General features: G+C 40.7%; 1 protein-coding gene across 21 annotated transcripts in view; it reads left to right on the top strand.

The window, feature by feature from the left end:
• Positions 1-21031, top strand: part of baz2ba (bromodomain adjacent to zinc finger domain, 2Ba) — a 103290-nt gene that overhangs the window by 6532 nt on the left and 75727 nt on the right. For all 21 annotated transcript variants that reach the window (XM_048200668.1, XM_048200665.1, XM_048200669.1 and 18 more), the window contains exon 2: positions 8210-8253. The gene's annotated coding sequence lies outside the window, so the exon portion shown is untranslated. The remainder of the gene's footprint in view (positions 1-8209; positions 8254-21031) is intronic.

Genomic DNA, 21031 nt, shown 5'->3' with positions numbered 1-21031 from the left:
AATGGCAGGAATGATGCTCCTCTTGTGGGAGAGGGCAAAAGGGAGGCTGGGTGGGATTTGGCGAGAGCTGTGGGATGCGAGAGAATCTACTGCACTGTGACAGCTGACTGCAGGACATACAGTATTTGACCCTCACACACACACACACACACACACACACACTCAAAGACATTCAGAGATTGTGCTCAAGCAGCCCCCTCTTATTTATTGATCTCGCTGCATTTAAAATCTGGTCACTGCCACCACAAAGCCTTTTCATTTTAGCTGCGCTGGCAAAGAGCACCTCGGCACAGCAAGAATTTCTAAATTTTTAATTTGCGCAGAAAGGCCCACGAAATGACAGGGATGAGATGGAGACAGAGAGACAGAAAAAGGATTGAAAATGGAATCGTTTCAGCTGACACCGTAAAGTACTTTGGAAACGGAAGCTTTTTGTTTTGCGTAAAGTTGCTTGCTCTCGTGTTTTATGTCGACATGAATGGAGAATACAACAGTTCTTTGCAGAATTATGGGTAATGGAGCAGCTATTTAACCCTCACATGAACACGTCAAGTAAAACATTTTTTTTTTTTTAAATAGTAAAATAATGTAGCCAGGGTTAAACTGGGTCTTGAACGGTAAACAAACCTCTGCTGGATTAGCTGCGAGGTTTTATAAAAAGATCTCCAGATTGAGAGAGCTGGATTAAGGGTTCTAATCTGCGTTCGCGTGAAGGTGCATCATGGTGTGTTCCTGGAGTCTACAGACGTGGGATTAGGCGCTTCAGCAGGCCTCATGCTCACCGACCCGCAACAAATGTGTGTGCGTGTGTGTTTTGAGGGGGGGCGTCTGTCTCGGTCATTAGAAATTAGGCTGAGGCTGCTTTGTTTAAGGTTGGAACGGCCAGGCGATTCTTTGTTTAAATAATGTAATCATGTAAAGAGATAAGGTTAAGGACTGCAGGTTGTTTGGGAAGCGAAAGAGTGTTTGTGTCATCAGATTGTTCAGTGAAACAGACTGCAGTGTGGTTATTTCACATGACACTCAAAATGAGAGGAAAAAACACTGCATGGGCTCTCTCTTTCTCTCAGTTTCTATCTCTCTGTATTATCTCTGTTAGATGGATAGAAAGCTGTGAAACCCGTCTGTAATATGAGCAGTCTGTAAACTTGGCAATAGCACTAGAAGAAGCCTGATCCGGAGGCCACGAAGAGCCTCTTGTTGAGTCCTTCAAGTGTTAGTGTGTGTATGATTGCGTGGAAGTGCATCTGAATGTTTGTTCTGATGGCAGAGGATCATACGGACACATTCTAGGGCGAAGGATAAAATGAATGGTAGAGTGAGCAGTGCATCCTTATTTGACCACGCTCTGTGTGTGTGTGAGCACCTTCGTAACCAAAAGCCTTGTTTTGTGCTCTTAGGGTTTTATCTGAGTGTGTCTACACGCATACGGGTGACTGTGCATCTATGTGTGTTTGTGTGTGTGTGTGTGTAGAGATGGAAATATCCTTTGCTCCTGCAGGCTAGAATAAATCCTGTGTGAGAGCTCCCTGGTGTAATCCAAACACTGCCAGCTAATTTAAGCGTGCAGCAGGAGCAACAGCATCTTTCATGAAAACAATGCATTCAGTCTAGAGCTCATCTCCTCTTCCTTCAGTCATCTATTCAGCCATCACCTTGACTTCATCGTTAAAGCTCAACCCATCCCAACTGCTCAAAACACCACCAAACCCCAACAGGCCAACTCAACACGCCACTGAACATCCCAATCACATATCTCAACAAACCACCACACAACTACAGCTCAACACACTACCTTAACCCAACATTACAGGTCCAACACGACACCTCAAAATGCCACTTGAATGAATATCAGTGCACCATCATAACCCAATACTAGACTCCTACGAACCACCACAGGACCCAACACTTTAGCTCAACGCACCACTACAACCCAACACTAGAGCTAAACATGCTACCCAAAATAACAGCACAAAACGACAAAACAACCTAATACTACAGATCAACACACAACCATTGCCCAACAAGCCCAACCTGCCACCAGATGATCCAACACAACACCTCAACATGGCACTTGACTGAAAAACACCTCAACAATATACCTCAAAACCCCACCATGATGTAACACAACAGCTCAACACCGTACCCGATGACCCACCGCACCAACTCAACACACTGCTTGAAGCGAACATCCCAAAACCATGCTCAAAAAATCACCACAAGCCAACACTACACACTAAGCAAAGCACAATGACCCAACACAACAACTTAACAGGACACTTGACGGAAAATCCCAACACCATCATAACCGATACTGCATGCCCAACAGACCACCACATGACCCAACGCAACAGCTCAACACACCAACTCAACTTGCCATTTGTCTAACCATCCAAACACCAAACCTCAATACTAGGGCTGCACAGTATTGAAAAAAAAATTCACCAGATGACTTGAATAGCTGTTTGAAACTAATTATTCATTCTAGAACGATTGGGGTGATTTTGTAGGGGAGTGCAACTGCATAGAAAAAGCACCGATAAATACAATTGAAACAAACTGCTTTATGTCTAACAGGCACAGAAATTGACTAATCAGATGTAAAATAACACTGCATAGTCTTCACTGTATAAATTTAAATATAATTAATCTTTGTTAAAGCTACAAAAGTGATTTTTCTCTTTGTATTTTGTTGTTTGATTAACATTAATGACATAGAAGGCGGCAGGTATATTAGGCTGCTGTCACTTTAAGACCTAATGCAAGGATCCAATATAATGATATGCATCCATTTTCTTTCTCAGTTGTTTACGTTCACTTAAGCGACTTTGTTTACGATGAAACTCACCGAGATAGGCATTTTGACATAGTTTTGCATGTATTTGTCCGCTCAAGCACAAAAGGACGAATTTGATGTTCGTGCGCAGTGCGCAAGTTCAGAATTTAGTTCTATTTTGCATCTTTTTGTGCTTGAATGCTTTAAACTCACTTGAATGATTAAACTGATAGGACTTAAACTAGAGCCTGAGCGATTTATCGGTCTGCCAATTTTATAGGCCGATATGAGCCTGTCCCAGATATGCCACCGATATGATTCTTAAAGTGAAAGAAGTCTAATATTCTTGATGTCTGTTTTTAATGTTAATTAAACAACAAATGACAAAGAAATCACTCTGCTCTTGACTGAATTAACTGGTCCCAATTTATATTAAGTGGCCTTAACTACTATGTACTTACATCAAAAAATAAGTACAATGTACTTATTGGGTTCATATTGAATTGCAAAACACTTGTGCTGCTATTGAGGTGGGATACGGGTAAGTTTAGGGAAAGCTTTGGTGGTATGGGTAGGTTTAAGGGTGGGGGTAAGGTGTAAGGGATGGGTCAACAGTATAATTATAAATGTAATTACAGAAATTAATTACAGATGTAATTACATAGAGGTGTTTAAAATATAAGTACAATGTAAAAACATGTATGTACACAATAAGTGCATTGTATCAAATGATTAATTTAAATGTAAGTACATAGTAGTTAAGGCCACTTAATATAAAGTGGGACCAATTAACTTCAGTAATGATTAATCTTTACTTAATTTAGTGAAGATAATATGCAGTGTTATCTTATATTTGATTATTTTATTCATTTTCTGTACCTGAAAACTACTGTTAGATACCTGAAATACCTGCTGTTGCTTGTAGTTTGATTATTTGCTTTTATTTTCTTTATATTTATTTGACAGTTGTCCTATTTTCCTTGAACATAGGACATACCGAACCGTACCGAATCCGTGACCCTAAAACCGTGATAAAAACCGAACCATGAGTAATATGAACTGTTGCACGCCTATAATATACACTTAAAGAATATCGACTGATATATATCGATATCAGACTTTTTTTACTCCCTAATATTGGCATCGGCCCCCAAAAACCCATATCGGTCGGGCTCTAACCTACACGATAAAGGTAGGAACACGCCAAGCCGACGAACTAGTGGCGACGAAAGCATACTGCGGGGTTGGCTCACGTCGGCAGCATCTGGGTCCAAAGCTGGCCTGACACACCAAACTGACGCTCCACAGCCAACGGCCAAGTAGCACGTCCGTTCTGTGCCTGCGCAAGATGAAATGCCTTTTCGTACCAGCAGGTGGCAGTAGCTGAACAGCCAATCAGAATGATCAGATGGCCCGACGGGCCGTCGAGCTCTGACGGCGATTCAACATGTCGAATCGGACGAAAAAAAGCTGATGAGGACCAACTTCAGCCGAAAGTGTGGAACACTGACGGCTGACCGTTGGCTTGGTGTGTTCCTGCCTTAAGACTGTTATGTTCCACAGAAAAAAGAAAGTCACTGAGCTTTGAATTAACATGAAGGTGACGAAAAAGATTTACCAGAACAGTGTAGTGGGCTTCTCCACTACTGTATTGCCATGAGCCAACCTGCTATAAACCACACCAGTCTCCTACCTCGGACCAAGTTGCATCATGCTAATGTTCCTAATATATTGTAATATTTGTTGGAAACATATTTTATGTGTGTTAGGCAGGCAGGCATTTTGGTCATTTCTACTTCTTCACTGGATTGATGTCAGGATGTCGGCGAGAGCTTTCATGTTGGGTGTGTTGAGCTTAGAGATGATAGATGACTATCTGGTTAGTTTGTGTGTGTCAGTGTGTTTGTACGTATGTGTGCGTGTGTTTGAGAGGAAGGCGTGACAGCTGCATAGGCAGCGGGATTGACCTTCACGCAGAGAAATCTCAAGGCCTGTTTGATTACACACGCTATTCTGCTGCTTTACGTTCATTGGCGCTTAATTCTCAGACAGCGTTTAATCTGTGAACGGCTACTTTTGACTGCCAGTGTTATTGTTCAGGACCCTCAATTAGGGTACATGTTGTTCAAATAATATGGTCACATGTAAGGCTGTTATCTTTGTTTTTTGAATTGGTGGTATTATGCTAGTATTAGTATATACTATGCTTGATACAAAGTGGCCTTAAAGAGTTTATTACAATGATATTTAGAAGATTACAGGGTCTCACTGTCTATTTGTGGTTTATCAAAATGTAAAAGGTTAGATTTAATGTTATACCATTCAGTATTCTATACTGTACTTGTTATTTTCAAGATATTTATCTTAAAAAAAAAAAGAGATAGTAAAATTGAGTTTCCAGATAGATTCCACTAGTCAAAATAATAACTGTACACAAATATTTACCTTAGTTCATAATGCCATATGTTGCCTCCACAAGCATTAATGACTGTATAACATTTTAATAATTGTTAATAGTCTATACATTATTTGGTTTCACAGCATGCTTTGCACATTTGAGTTCTCTCCCATATTGGTTGTATGATCCTGAGATCCTGCTTTGAGGGCTTGGCTATAATTGGGATTCAACTATCACAAAAGATTACAAACTGCCTGAGGAGTGACCAGATGATAAGAACTCAGTATTAAGTTCAGTCTTTTTTTATATATATATTTTTTATTGTAAACACCTTTAGTATTTAAGTAAACTTTAGAGAAAATGAATGTAAACTTGTGTAAGAGAACAAATGGGTTATGTAACTATAGTTCCTTTAACATACCGCAGTTATGACTGTGTCATATCGTCATAGAGACCATTAAAAGTGTGTGCATGAGGCTTCTTCACTATCGAGAAACATTTCGAAACGCAACATGCACAGTCATGAGATTCCTTTGACTGGTGAATAAACTTAAGTGAGTGCTCTCAAATGCTCTTGTAAGGCTTTGCATGTTGTATGCATTTTACAGCATTTCACTTACAGGCTAACCTAAAGTAAAGCCTCTGATCATTTTCCTATTAGGTTGTTTGTTTTTGTATATCTGGGAGTGCCTAAAACATGTTTTCTGTTCCTGCCGTGTCTGGCGATGCAGAGCTTCAGAAACTTTCCCACATGTTCTACCTTTGTTTAAAAAGCGCTCCATTTCATGTGGAGACACATGCGTGTTTTTTCTCTCTTTTGCTCGCTCTTGTTCTTCCTTTTGCTTCCATCTGGTCTTCATTTCCACCAGACTTCAAAGGTGAAGGAAAGCGAGGATAGGAAATGGGTTGAATATTAATTTGGCCTTATTGTCACGCGTTGCTGTGTTCTGCACAGATGAACTTTTACCACAAATGTAAAGTGAAATTACCGCAGCGTTTAGCAATCCGTTCAAAGACGATTGCTGTGTCCTTGTGTGTGAGAGAGAGTGACTCTGTATGTGTGTGTGTGTGTGTGTAGCACGGCCTTCCATTAGCGTGTGAGTGATGACCTCCAGTGTGGGCAGTTTAAGTTATAGCCAACCCCCTCCTCTCTCTCAGATGGAGCTAATTGTCTGGTGGCCATTTTTGAGGAAGTGTTTCCAGGTATGAGGATTTTTTTTTTTTTTCTTCCGTCCTTTTTTTTTCATCTGTATTTATCTTTCTAACCTTCTTTTCTCAATACCGTCTCCTGGAGAAACCGCAATCGGCCTAATGATGAAAGAATAAGATTATCGACAAGAGAGAAAGAGATCAGGTCCAAGGTTGTTTCTTCCCAGTCAAAGAACTCACACACAGATTCCATTTTGTCAGGCATAATACAGCGATAAAAGACTCTGCCCTGCAGCCACACTGAATCATACAGAGCAAAGAGAGGGAGAGAGAGCAAGAAAGAGATGAGAAAGCGAGAGAAAAGGAAAGAGAAGTCTCTTTGTGCTGTGTGTGCTCATATTGTATGAAAAAAGATGAATCACTTCTATTTAGGGATCAGTTTCCTGAAACTGGACGGGTGAGACGATTCCACGGGAGATAGATTGTCGGGACTTGCCTGTGTTTCTCTGAAGGGTTGGAGCTAAACGTCTGCAGTCGTGGCAAGGTGCTCCCTAAAGGACCGGCTTCTCCGACAAGAAGTATCAACCTGGAGCAGAAAGAACAAAAAGGGGAGAAAAAAAAAAAAAAAAAACCTCCCTCCCGTCTTTTCTCCTCGCACACCATCCTCACAGCTGCGCACAGTTTGCAGTCTATCCAAAGGGGGTGCGTTATCATTTCATCTAAATTCCTCCCCCTAGGCAAGTCAATAAAAAAATGTAGCGTCAAGACGTTTTTGATTAGCTGGTCCTCAGGATGGATGAAGATGTTTGGGGAGAGCTCCACTACGCACACATCACGGCCTTCGTTTGCAGTAGCGCCGTGTTATTGTTATAACGATCAGGCCGTACGTATCATCTAGAAAATGATCAATCCCTCGCCATTATCTCAGTCTCCGTCTCTCTGAGCTGTCATTACGACCGAACTCCCCCCAGTGACATCAGCTCTAACGGCGCACGTGTCCTTGGTCACTGCGGCGACGGAGCGCCTCCGCCGCGGACGGATGAGTCGGATTTTGATTGACGCGTGGATGCTGTCAGTCACAGCCTGGCTCAGTGTGTAGCAAACAGTGGTAAACTCTTCCAGACTTCTAGCTCTGCCCAGATGGAAATGTTTTAAAGAACTAAAAAGAGGAACTAACTGCCCAGCCGCAGATTACTCTGAGTGTGTCTGCTGTTCGTTTGTGGTAGTAATTTGCTTTAGCGTTTTTTTTTTTTTTTTTTTTCTCCCTGTGCATGTGGTGTTTGTTTCTGAGCAGAATGTGTATGTGCAACTTGTTATCTGTGCAGATTGAGGAGATTGGGAACCGAATCTGATTTGTGTGTCTGTTTCACCTTTGTGTCTCGGTGCTGTGATGTTCCTGATAATTCTTAAGCACACATACACAAACAAATGCTGTGAGAGAACTGGAGCAGGCTGGTTTTCTGCATAAGTCAGTGTGTGTGCTTGGAAAATTGTCCCACACACCCTGAGTTTTAAAGCCTTGCTGTAATTCCAACAGGTTTAGCAGGAAAAAAAGACGGAACCGGGAGCGTGTATGAGCGTTCGCACATTCATGTGTTTTTGCTTTACGTGTGTGGGCATGTGAAAAGTGGTTGTCAGTGTCTTTGTGTACGTATGCATGTGTTTTTCTTAGTTAAAACCATTGGCAGCCGCAGGTTGGGTGTAAACGCACTGTATTTCTCTAGCCACAAAACTGAAACCTGTTGCCGTTGACTTTTTCCCTTGGGGCCAAGCTGCTTATTAAGTCTTATTTAGGGCAGTTTATCTCAGTTTTGTTTCTATTTAGTGACCAAATGTGCCATTAAAACATTTTTCTCTTTTTTTTTTCTCTCTTTGGTCTGCTACAGGTGGACAAGCAGTGATGTCACACAGCTGAGGACACTCCCACTCAGTGAGTATTCGTACTATAATGCTTAATAGCCAGTTGTCATCACTTTTTTTAAACCTTCCTTCTGTGACTTTGCATTTGTTGCAAGACCAGTTTTCCAGTTTTGAAGTCATTTGTCACGGTTATGCACCTCTGTGTTTGTTTCGGGTAATTGGACGCTGTAACCGAAAAGGGTGAACACAGATTCAGCTGATTTAAACCTAATTTAATTTCATTCTTAGGATGTGAGCCTCTCTTTTCACCCTTCTCCCTCCCAATTAGCTGAAACAAAGCTCTCCAAAGGCAATTGTTAGGTTGACATTTCTTAAGCATGCTTTTTTTTTTTTTTTTTTTGCATTTGTAAAGATCTTTAATTTGGCAATTCATTTTCACAACCGAGTTTCTTGAACGAAACGCTGCGGTGGAGAGAGCTTGTGCTTTGGAACAAACAAATCAGCCGGTTTCTCTCTCTCCCTGTGTGGGCTCAGGCTAATTGGTAGCACGGATGCTGGTCGCGGTGTTAGCGGTGATGCTAGGCGGGCGGCAGCCTCTCAGGGCTCTCTGCTCGGCTGCATCGTTTCATTCCCCAGCTCCCTGGTGGTTTCAGAGAGTGACAGAAATACAAGGACATTTCTTTCCACTCTCTCGCTGTCTCCTCCTCCCTCTCATTCTCTCTGTCTCTACCACTAACAAGTGACAGTGTAGAGTTTGAGTTCTGGAGTGCTTAAAGACTGAGAAACGGACTGCAGCTGCCTCAGGTGAACATGCAGCTGTGTGTAGACCAAGTGCTTCCTCAGATGTGTGTGTGTGTGTGTGTGTGTGTGTGTGTGTGTGTGTGGTGGCTTACAGATGACTTTTATTAGAAAAGTGTTCCATTCACACTCTAGAGGAAACTATATATGTGGAAAGAAATATATGGATGGCAAGAAAGAGAGAATGGGATAGGCAAAAACCGAGAGATACAGACAGGAAATAGGCAGTGAGACAAAGACAGGCTCTCAGCTACACATCATTGCGGCCTCTCACATTGGCAGCAGTCACTGCCACCGCCTCAGCCATCAATAATGGTAATGGAAGCTCCATCCGAGCATTGATTTCTGGGAATTGTAGGAAGGCGTGAAGGGTCATCCGTGCTCAACGGCTCTGCTCGTTTAGTGAAGGCGAGACAGGCCAGGGTTTCAGCATGAATCACGCTAACATTCCTGTATGTCTGACTTACAAGGCAATCGTGCTTTGAAGGCAGGTCCTTTTAATGCTTAGGCATTGCCCTAGTAAAGTTGGAACATTTTGAAAAAAGCTTGTTGTTTTTAGGCCTGTCAACACATTTACTACAATTAATTACTAAAATAAGGTGGTAAAGCAATTGACACATTTAATCATGGCCTCTGACTTGCAGAAAATGTGCCTCAAACCATATTCACTGAGAGCAGGCAGCAGTGGATAAGGCACAGGTCTCCCTTACATTCAAAATCAGCTGGACGGAATGCAAATGTGACCCTGGACCACGACAGCAGTCATAAGGGTCAATTTTTTGAAATTGAGATTTATACATTATCTGAAAGCTGAATAAATAGGCTTTCTGTTGATGTGGTTTGTTAGGATAGGACAACATTTGGTCGAGATACAGCTATTTGAAAATCTGGAATCTGAGGGTGCAAAAAAAAATCTAAATATTGAGAAAATCACCTGTAAATTTGTCCAAATGAAGTCCTTACCAATGCATATCCACTCACAAAAATACATTTTTAATATATTTACGGTAGGAAATTTACAAAATATCTTCGTGGAACATGACCTTTACTTAATATCCTAATAATTTTTCTTTTATGCCAAAAATCTTGATCCATACAATGTATTGTTGGCTATTGCTACAAATATACCTGTGCGACTTATGACTGGTTTTGTGGTCTAGAGTCACAAATATGGAAGAGAGATATGTCTTATACAGTGTTGTTATTGTTACCTAAGACTATTAAAAATCATTTTTGATAATTAAGATAAAGCTGAAATCAAATAAAATATAAATATTATATGAAAAACAAAAACATAAAAAAATGAGATTGAGAAATTTCCTTGGTTGCTGAAATGAATTAAAGCTATATAATATATATATGTATAAATATATGTATGACAAAGCACATAGCAAGATAACTAAAACTAAAATTAGAAATAAATCTGGAAATAATAATAAAAAAAGCTATTTAAAAATATTAATAATACTATAATAGTATATAAATAATATTAAACACTGGACACTAAAAAAATAACAGCATCTTAAAAAAATCCCAGCATTAATTCCGCATTTAAAAATAAAAAAATAGCCCAGTCATTAAATCTAACTCAGACAGTTTGGTGACTCAATTACAGAATTAATTGCTGTGGACTATAGGTCAATGATAGGCTTATGTTTAGTGAAATGGAAATAAGTAATATATTGTTTTCTAAATCCAATTTTTGTAACATCTATTCAACGGTTTACTCATCTACCACAATAATGTAACATGCATGATTTATTTTAAAATTTCTCAGCAAATATTGATATAGACAGTTAATTCTGACTTAATTTGATGTGTAATCTGCATAACATGTAATCAATTCAATTACATTTTTAATAGATTTGAGAATGTAGCATTGCAAGCAAAGTAAGGATATAGCATTCCTGTAGCTCACAGAGAACGGCAACACAAATGCCACGGGTTTGATTTATGAACTGATAAAATTCATGAAATGATAAAATGTAAATTAAGTTTCTTAGGATAAAAGTGTCTGCCAAATGCATTAAAACAAATATATGTAGTGTTAACTAATATTAGAAACTAAACAAAGGCCTTGCAAGAGTATCAGTTATAAGGAAGAACTTTCCTTTCTCATGAAAAAAGAGAAGACTGAACAAAACAAAACACTGCTTGGACACCCAGAGGGAATTACAAAAGTTTATGGATGGAGAGAATATCAACAAGTCTCTTTGGAGAGTTGAAATTGTAAAGTAAAATCAGGTCTGTCAGCACATATTGAGGAAAAACACACTCTTCTATCATTTTCTTTCTGAAATGGAGGTTATAAGTTGTAGTCACTGAAAATGCTGGAGACTATATGGAAGAGAGAGAACTGAGCTTTTGCAATCTTGCCCAGGGGCAAACCAGCTATTTATTAGCGCACATGTTAAACCCTCTCTCTTCAAAGCAAACTTTCCTCCCAGCCTCCCACAGAGGGGGAAAGAGAATAATAAAGCAGAGGAAATGGCATTTCTCTGCACAAAGTGGATATGAGTATGTTCAGTGTAACCTACTACTCTTTATTTCGAGCAGAGAAAGAACGAGAAATGAAAGCAAAGGAAGACAAAAGAGGGTGGTGAAAGAAAAAAAAAAAAGAGGCAAGAGAGTGTGTTTGAGCATAGATCTTGGCCAGGCAGTGTCAGGCTCCTGGCCTCTCTCTTTCTCTTTCCTGCGTCCCAGGGGACGGCTCATAGCTCATACTTCCTGCTGGATCTTGAGCAGGAATCATGGTAGAGGGGTCTGTTTTCATTGCTGGTGCTGTGCAGTAGGAGTGTGTCTGTACTTGTGCGTCAGAGGCAAAACATACCGGTTGTTTGATACAAATAATGCAGGCCTGCTGGATTTTGTGCATGTGTGTGTGAAAGGTGTAATGGACCCCTGCCTGAACTCTGCTGGGTCTTCCAGATCCCTGGTGAGAGTTATTACCTCAGTACAAAATGCTGGACACACACATATGCACACACACGGCGAAGGAGAAATGGGGTGCCTCAAGTGTCTGTCATTGGTCCCTTTTGTTTTTTCTCTCCCTTTGCTCGCCGCTCGCGATTTTACCGTTCCTTCTTGTCTTGAATATTTATGCTCTGGCCAGGGTACGAGGCCATGCTGATTCCGACTGTACCGGAGGATACAGCAATAAATACTGAATCTTCCATAGAGAGAAAGAACGAGTCGGTTAGATGAGGCAGTTAATGTTCAGAGTACATATCATAAACATAATCTCCTGTTATCTTGTCTTAGCCAGGCCCCCCACGTAAGAGTGTCTTCATCTATGGCTTCATACACATGCTCCACACAAAGCAGATAGGTGCTATTCATTTGCTGATGTCGTTGTGCTTTAAAGTGGCAGCTCAATGACAACGTAAGCCAAAAATAACATGTATGCACTCTAGTATCCATCACAACTAGAAAGATGGATAAATGAATAGAGAAAACAGAAGAGTTAGAAGACGGGGCTGAGAGAGCGGGAGGGAGAGAGAGAGAAAAGGAGAGGGAAAAAACATCCAGAAGGTCAGGATCAGCGGGTGGCCATCTAAGTGAGCGACATTCAGAGACTCCGATTGAGTTTCACCCGCCCGTTACCGTGGAGATCCATCCAATAATACCACCCTATCCACATCAGAATCACTACAATACACTATACCTACAACAGACTTGACAAATAGTGCACTGGCTAAACTGACATAGCCACAGCAGGCAGTGTTTCAAATCTGAAGCAATATGTCGCTAATGCTCCAAAAGAATCCACGTATTTTGCTTCAACAACAACAAATGTTTTAAGTTGGCGAGCCCAGCCCTAAGACAGGTGTCCTTTTGAAATAATGGAAACTGCCTATTTGTTGATTGTGGTTCGGCTAAACACTGTGGAACTGTGGGTGTGTCAACGTGGTTAGCATGTTTTTGGATTGCAGACAACTTAAGACCAACATGAAAATCAAAACATTGAGGCTTTTTAGAGCAGCTCGGCATAAGAGCAAGTGCTTTATCGGCACTGCTCTTACAAACTTACTGAAACGACTCCGAATTATCCAGTGGTGACCTTCAGGCTTTCTTCATGTGGCCACTTATGCCATTAAGCAAGCAACAGTTGAGTGAAAAATATTAGATTTTGAGTCATTTTCTTACCTCAGTGGGTAAATGACCATTTGCTGAAACCACCGTCTTCCTTGAAACAGCTTAGTCCTTAGATGATGAATCATGAAATGTCATTTTTAAAAGCTTTCAAGCCATTCACTAAAAACGAAGTTGAAATGCTTCCTTTAGATGCCACTGCTTACACCACTTCTTGGCATCATCCACAACTTTATCAACGTTAACTCGCGAACAATACACAATGAAAATCATCTGACAATATGCCTTCTAGAGTTTGAGTCAACACTAGACCCTCTGTGACCTAGAGAGACCTAAACCAGTTCCAGTTGTAGACTCAGGTCAAGAATAGGACTCTTGAGGCCTAGATTCTGACAAAGACAACACAGTCAACCAATCGACTGAAAAAGAAAAAAATGCTGAACTTTGCACAGCTTAGGTAATATCTGGGACTTTCCATGAATAGATTTTTTTTTTTTCTTTTCAGTAAATGGTTGTGGAGGTTAGAAAATGAAAATGATTGTCAAATTTAGGAGGTCAAACTAGATATTTAGTTTGTTTTTAATATTAGGCCTATGTTCTTATTGTGTTTAGTTGTTTATTATATATTCATTTTATGAGGTTTGCAATTTTTTCAAAAACTCAGACATGTCTTAATAATGTAAAACCATTATTAATTAGTGTGACTTATGTTTTAGCAATGACATTAAATAATTGCCAAAATGTATAAAAATAATTCAAAATTTGGTTGTCACCATACTAGTTTATATGACAAACCTAATAGTTCTCACAATCTAAAAATATGGCATGTGCACCTGTAATGCTTTTAAAAAAGCCATGGGATTTCAAAGTGTACAGCATTTGTTCTTTTAAATTCTGTGTAATAGGAAAGACCTTGGAGAGTACATTGTACAAGTACAATGGAGACAGACTACTGTTTTGTCTGACCATAAGCTGAGGCCACTCAAAACCAATAGCACAAAATGAAGACCCCGACTCTAATATCTTCTCTTAAAAGTAATCAGCATCCGTCAAAAGGTCTCGACTTGATCACATTATGTCATGTAATTTGTCTGGGTGAACTTATTTCCGTTAACAGCACGTAGGGTTTATAGTCTCTGAAGTATTTTCATTGCGTTTGAAGCGAGTTTGAGATGGTTTGGTAGATGGGCAAAACACATCGAACATAGCTAATCTTTTTCTAGTGCTGGTGTATGTGTTTGTGTGTGTTTTCCCGTGCTGATGCTAAAAGCGGCGTAAGGACGGATCTGAAGGAGTGAGTGCTGGAATACTAATGAACAAACAGAAGAAGAGGCTGTATGCTTCCATCTACCTCTCTGCAGTGGGCTCGCTCGCTCCTCTCTCTCGCTCTCTCCCTTCATCTGCACCTCTCGCTCACACAGAGGATAAACTGTGTACATGATGACATTTACACCGCAGTTGCACGCAGAGGGAGTGTGTGTGCGCGCGCGTGTGTGCGTGTGTGAGCCCTCTCATTCCTCTCCCCACCTCTGTTTTTTTTCCCCGCTCTTCCTTCATTTTGCTCTGTGCTCATCTTCTCTCCATCTCTCCTTCTCTCGCTGTGTGTGTTCAGCACAGGATGCGCACCTCAAGGGAGCACACACACACACACAGGCCATTATTTATGTCTTTTTTTGAAGGGCAAATATAAAAAGGAGTGGCTTTGCTTTACTGCCACAAATGTGACGTGCCGGCTGTGGATCCAAACACACACTTATGACTCTTACTGAACAGAAGCCATAAACTGTGCGTGTTTGTGTGAAAGAAAAAGCAGCATCACAGCTTACATGCTTTACTCTGTAGGGTTTATGTTCCATTTAGAGTGTAAAAAATGTGTGTGTACGAGGTGCGAGGGGAGGGGGGGGGTGTTTTTGAGGTCGGCCGGCGGGCTTCCAATCTCTCAGAGGAATCGGGCGGTTAAGGGCAGTTAGAGGGGGCTCTTGGGGAGGTTGGGGGCCCTCAAAGAAGGTTAAAGAGATTCTATTGAATCTAACTGCCCCACTCTCTCACACACTGAGATTTGACCCCCTCATAAACACACCTTTCACACCAACCACACTTTCTCACACCTATCTCATTCACACTCCTAGACATAAACACACGCACACATCCAACCCTGGAATAGCAAGCCACCCAGGGGTCTCCCTCCCTCAGCCCGGGGTATTTAGAGAGAACCCATGGCGGGCCTCCGAGCTCAGAGCTGTAGAGTGCCGGAGCCGGGCCGATCTGGATACAGGGTGGTCCGGGGAGATTCTCAGAGCATATCAGGGGCTTTTTGTATTCTGGGTGTCCAGGGAGAGCTCATTACGCCGGGTGTGCGTTCGCAGAACCTCCCTCACCTCTTGGAAATAGAGAGAGAGCTGCGATACTGGACCTCAGGGAGGTCATTACAGAAAGAGAGGCTGAGATGGAGAAAAAAACAGGGAGAGAGGTGGGTATGGAGTCTTAGAAATAGAAGCAATAAAGTTTGCTGATTCGTGTGTGGTGGTAGGGGTCTCTGCGTGCAATTTTGGGCATTTTTGCTCTTTTTATCTATAGCGATAGTGGGAAATGGATGCACAAAAGAAGGGAACAGGACTGGGAAATGATGCCAGGCTCAAACCTAAATCACCCACATGAGCACCACAGTGCAATAGCTACATTAAATGCTCCCAAATAATCCTTTAGTAATTGGATTGAAAAGGCTTCATGTAAACACCTCAATCTATCTGAATGAAATTTTGTTAGGATTGAAAGGAGTGGTTTTGTTTGGAGATATAATTAATTGTGAAGTTTTATTAAGTGTTTATATATATATATATATATATATATATATATATATATATATATATATATATATATATATATATATATATATATATATATATATATATATATATATATACACTGCTTTTGTCATTTTTTACAAGATTGACAAAATTTGTCACCAAAAAGATTTAACGAATGACACTTTTGGTTATACCAACTGACGATATTTTCAAACAGTGTTAACAGGCTGATATCTAGCTAGCTAGCAAAAGGACAATCAAACATTTTATATTTAGTACAAGTTTTTAAAATATTACAACATTTTCCATGTTTTATAGCGGTTGTACCAAATAACCTGATGTTTCAGGACATGCGTATGAGCAAGTGAAAACATGAATTTTTCAAATGGTTAAAAGAGAGTTAGTTACTTTACTTCATGACCGTGTGGTCCTTTGCAGGTGTCTGAATAATGTAACGTCCTGTCACATGATATTGACCGCATGACATGATGGTTACTCCGAATGAAATTCATTTTTCCGGGCATGCTTTCTCATAACAATACCATTTTGCACTATGTTGATATATGATGTTATAAAATCATGCCAGAATAAAAAAATGTACATTTATTACATTTTAAGATATTTTAATCTCAAATGAAATGGCTGTATTGGCATTTCGACAGTTACACAGAATGACCTTTTGACACTTCAAAATCTTTAAAATACCTTTATATGTACAGAAATATAATTGATTCAATAAAAGAGATCTAGTTGTACTACCTCAAATACTTTGGATGTCATATCTTTTTTTATTATTATTAAGGCCTTTGGACAAAAAAAAAAAAAAGACCCGTCACGCCATTGACCCATAAATAGAACTTTCAGATTCTGAAATTGGATTGGATTCATTCGGACTGATGACAATTAGTGCATGTAAACATGCCTAATGTAGAGATACTGCTAAACCGCAGTATTGACTAAAAGGAGGATGTTTTAGAGCATCTCATGAATATTAGGACACTTTCGCTGTCATTATACCAAAATATTTGACTGCTGAATGACCAATCAGAATCAAGTATTTCAGACAGTACGATAATGATAATTTAATGATAGCAAATTGCTGATTTAATTCACTCAAGAATATTTATAAACCAAAAATGCACATTATACCATCACAAAGCTATAAGTAGATTTTAGAAGTGACACAAGGGGGAACTACATTGGCGGGACGCGGTTATCAGCCAGTGTGATGATAATTTCGAAATTGCAAAATATCGATTTATTGGTCTGTCACTATAATCAGGGTGGTGGTTTAGAGCCGCAGATACAACAAGAACATTTTTCCATCATATCTGGCTATTGTTTACAGCTCACAAGGGTCTTGAGTGTCAGGGGGGAGGGACGGATGGTTTGGCGTGCAGATGGTCCAGGGAAGAGGGGGGCATTGTGTCTGTGTGTGGGTGATGTGCAGGGAGATATTTAGTATTTTATTGGTCTGTTCCAGAGGACCCAGCTGCTAGGTCATTCCCTGCTGGCACACACGGAGAGGGAGAGAGATGGCGAAAGAAAATACAGAGAAAAAGAGGGGGCATTAGTGTAGATGTCGATGCGAGCAGAGAGGATTTAAAGCGCAGAGGAGAGAAGAAAAGTGAAAAATCAGAGCCAGGATGAGAGGGAGCGAGACGGAGAGGAAAAAAAGGGAGGGAAGGAGTGAGAGAGAAAGGAAAAGAGAGCGGAGGAAAAAAGGAGGAAGGGAAAGAGAGATAAGCAGCGAGCGAGTGAAATGTGTCCGCCGTGATCCATCAGCCCTGCAGCCACACTAATCACAGGTGGAATTCAGCGAGCTCTTTAAAACGCTGCCTCTCATTTCAAACCCTGCCCTCGGGCTCTCTGTGTGTGTGTTTAGAAGTGTGTCAAAAATCTTTCTGCTTGCCCTATTTTGTGTGTCTGTTTGTGTGTGTGTGTGCATGTGCATTTTAAGAGAAAGACGGGGATCTCACGAGACGGCCCGTGTAGGTTGGTGTGTATGTGTGCATATTTCTACATGTGTGTGCACCTGTTTGTGTGTGTAAATCCCCCAGAGACGATATCTGGCTCAAACAGCTCCAGTGATCACAGATTGTGCCGTTACTCTGTGCGTGTGTGAGCGAGCAGAAAAGAGATGGAGCACAGAGAAGAGAGGTGCGAGTGTGTGTGTGTGTGTGTGTGTGTGTGTGTGTGTGTGTGTGTGTGTGGGAGAGAGGGCAGAGCGTCTTTGTGTCTCTACCTATCCCATCATCCCGTTCAGCTCAGCAGAGGTGACACCAAGGTGAGCGTGAGCGCTCTCTCTCCTTCTCCATCACACCAGCACTGCCTCTTGCCCTCCCTCCTCTCCTTCTCTCTCTCTCTCCCCCTCTCTCTCTCTCGCTGTGCCTCTCTGCACGGCTCAGTGGCAGATGGAGGCTGTGTCAGCAGGGAGAAATGGCCATTCACACACTCCTTACACACACTCTCCCTCTCTCTCTTGCTCTATCGGGATGAAAAATTTTGGCCGATACGCATAGCCGATAATTAACTGATACTGAGAAAAAACTCTTAAATTGGCAGATGTTTCTATCTATCTATCTATCTATCTATCTATCTATCTATCTATCTATCTATCTATCTATCTATCTATCTATCTATCTATCTATCTATCTATCTATCTATCTATCTATCTATCTAATGTGATCTCTGTCTGTCAATCAGAAATCATCCATTGGATGGACAATTTAGTTTTTTGAAACATGCACGCTTGCACAGAGTATGCCGTTTGAATTGGTAAAAATAAGCCCTGATATTATCTGCTTACAACATCCAGTCCGACCAGTGTGATATCTTCTGTCTGTTTGTTATCTTTTGGCTGCTTGTAATCAGTTGGTCCTTGTGGTAGTGGTTCATCAAACATTCGAAGATATTTTCACATCTTTCTCAGTTTTGTCACTACGGTCACAGCGCATCCGGGTCTCACCTCTTTGCACAGGTGTGTGAGCGTGCGTGTGTCGCACAGGTCAAAGAAGTGGAAATGTGCGATCATCATTTTGTGTTAATACAGCTATTAAAACTCAAGGTGAGCGCGAGATAGAAAGGTCGGAAAGAGTGAGGGAGAGGGAGACTGAAGAGACGGCAGGAGGAACAAACGATGCACAAAGCGGGTGACAGCGCAAGCTGCTTTAATATGTATGTATTGCAGGTTGATGGTTGATTTCATTAGCAAATCTCATTGTTATGCATGGATTGTTCTCCTGCAGCAAAATGAATATTGCATTCACGCCGCCCGTAGGTTTGGACAAAAACGTTTGGATTTTTAACTGCAGCCTTAAGGAAAAACAAAACATGTTTTATGAGGTTTTCCCTCCGTTTCTCTCGAGATCCAATTGATGGCAATTAAAAGCATTTAGCACGTTGTCATTCACTATAGATGAGGCCTTGCGTAGAGAAAGAGGGTTTAATGTGTTTGCCCCTGGTTTTGTGTCTCTGACATGTTTAATTGTAACCAAATGCCTGTCTTTGTCTTTCTCTCTCTCTCTGTGTGTGTGTGTGTGTGTGTGTGTGTGTGATTTGCTCTTTCAGCTGGGAGTTTCTATGGAGGTAGTGTGTGTTGGATGCCTGTTTGAGAGCATGTGAAATAAGAGGTTGATGTTAGTGCGTGTGAAAGTGTGTGATATTAGAGTGTTTTGTGTTAATGACAAGCCTGTATAGCCAATCTCAGGTTGTATAACAGGACTTTTGAACTGTGCTGTGTCTCTGGTGAATATAGAGGTCTGTCTGTGTGTTTAAATGTGTGTGTGTGTGTGTGTGTGTGTGTGTGTGTGTGTGTGTGTGTGTGTGTGTGTCTCAGAGGTATTAATAGCCTGACCAGGCACAGGAAAAAAAAGACTCATGTTTTTCCATCTGTTTTCACAGGAAACAGTCAGGACGGATTATCTCTCTCTCTCTCACACACACACACACACACACACACACACACACACACACACACACACACACACACACACACACACACACACACACACTCTCTCTCTTTCTCTTATTCTTTGGGCTAATGATCTGATGGCTATTGCAGCTCTGGTTTTCTATGTAGATTATGGAATCATTTGAAATATGGACGTTACACTTTCCATTCGGATATTCCAGTTTCTCTGTCATATTCATCAGAGTGATTCAGGGAGAAATAAAATCATTTCCGCACTCAAATTTGCTCTGTGGATCTCAGTGAAGCCGACCAAACTGTCCGAGGTGTGGAGTTTATGGATCAAAAGCGCATAGAGGCCACACACACTCAAAACCACCGTGTTATTTGCTTTCAGACAAAACACACATTTTTGTTTGAGAAATAAGAGAGCTCAGACTCTCGGCCCGCTCTGAATAAAGGTTAGTCACACACTTGAACAAATTCACAAGTGGGAATAGAGAGAAAGGTGTGTGGAGAGATGACTGTACACTAGGTGATTACAGGAAACCTCATAGCACACCCAAACAGACACAAGCACAATATGAACACACACACACAAACATGTTTTATGACTTTCCATAGACATAATGATATTTGTACAAACTGTATCTCCTAACCCTACCCTAAACTCAACCCTCACAGAAAACGTTCTGCATTTTTACTTTAAAAAAAAAACAACAACATAATTTAATCTGATTTATAAGCTGTTTTCCTCATAGGGACCAAAAAAAGGCGCCACAAGGTGAAAAATTACTATTAATATTAGTAATTTTACTAATAGTATTACTATTGTGGGGACATTTACCAGGAAACCACACACACACACACACACACACACACACACACACACACACACACAGTAAGGTTTAGAAGTTTGAGACCACCACTAAAATGCTTCTATGTTGCAACTTTTTGTATTGAATTAGGGCTGTCAATAGATTGAAAATGTTACTGCAGTTCATATATATCAATATTTACTGAGGAAAAAAAGTACATTATTGGAGCAAGTACATTATCATTGCTATATTGTTTATTTTTTTTACACAAGTCTATTTCTGGGCATGTATTCTTTGTTATTTAATTGTTGGTCTCTGGCCGCCACATCTTGTTGTTTTCAGGGTCTCGTGCCATGAGTGACACATGTCATTTTAATAACAAAGTTAAATTGAGAGATCATTCATCAATTTTGATGAATGATC

Source organism: Megalobrama amblycephala, linkage group LG8 (assembly GCF_018812025.1).
Source record: "Megalobrama amblycephala isolate DHTTF-2021 linkage group LG8, ASM1881202v1, whole genome shotgun sequence".
Lineage (NCBI taxonomy): Eukaryota > Metazoa > Chordata > Actinopteri > Cypriniformes > Xenocyprididae > Megalobrama > Megalobrama amblycephala.
Note: the sequence above shows the minus strand (reverse complement) of the source record. Positions and strands in the feature narration are given on the sequence as shown.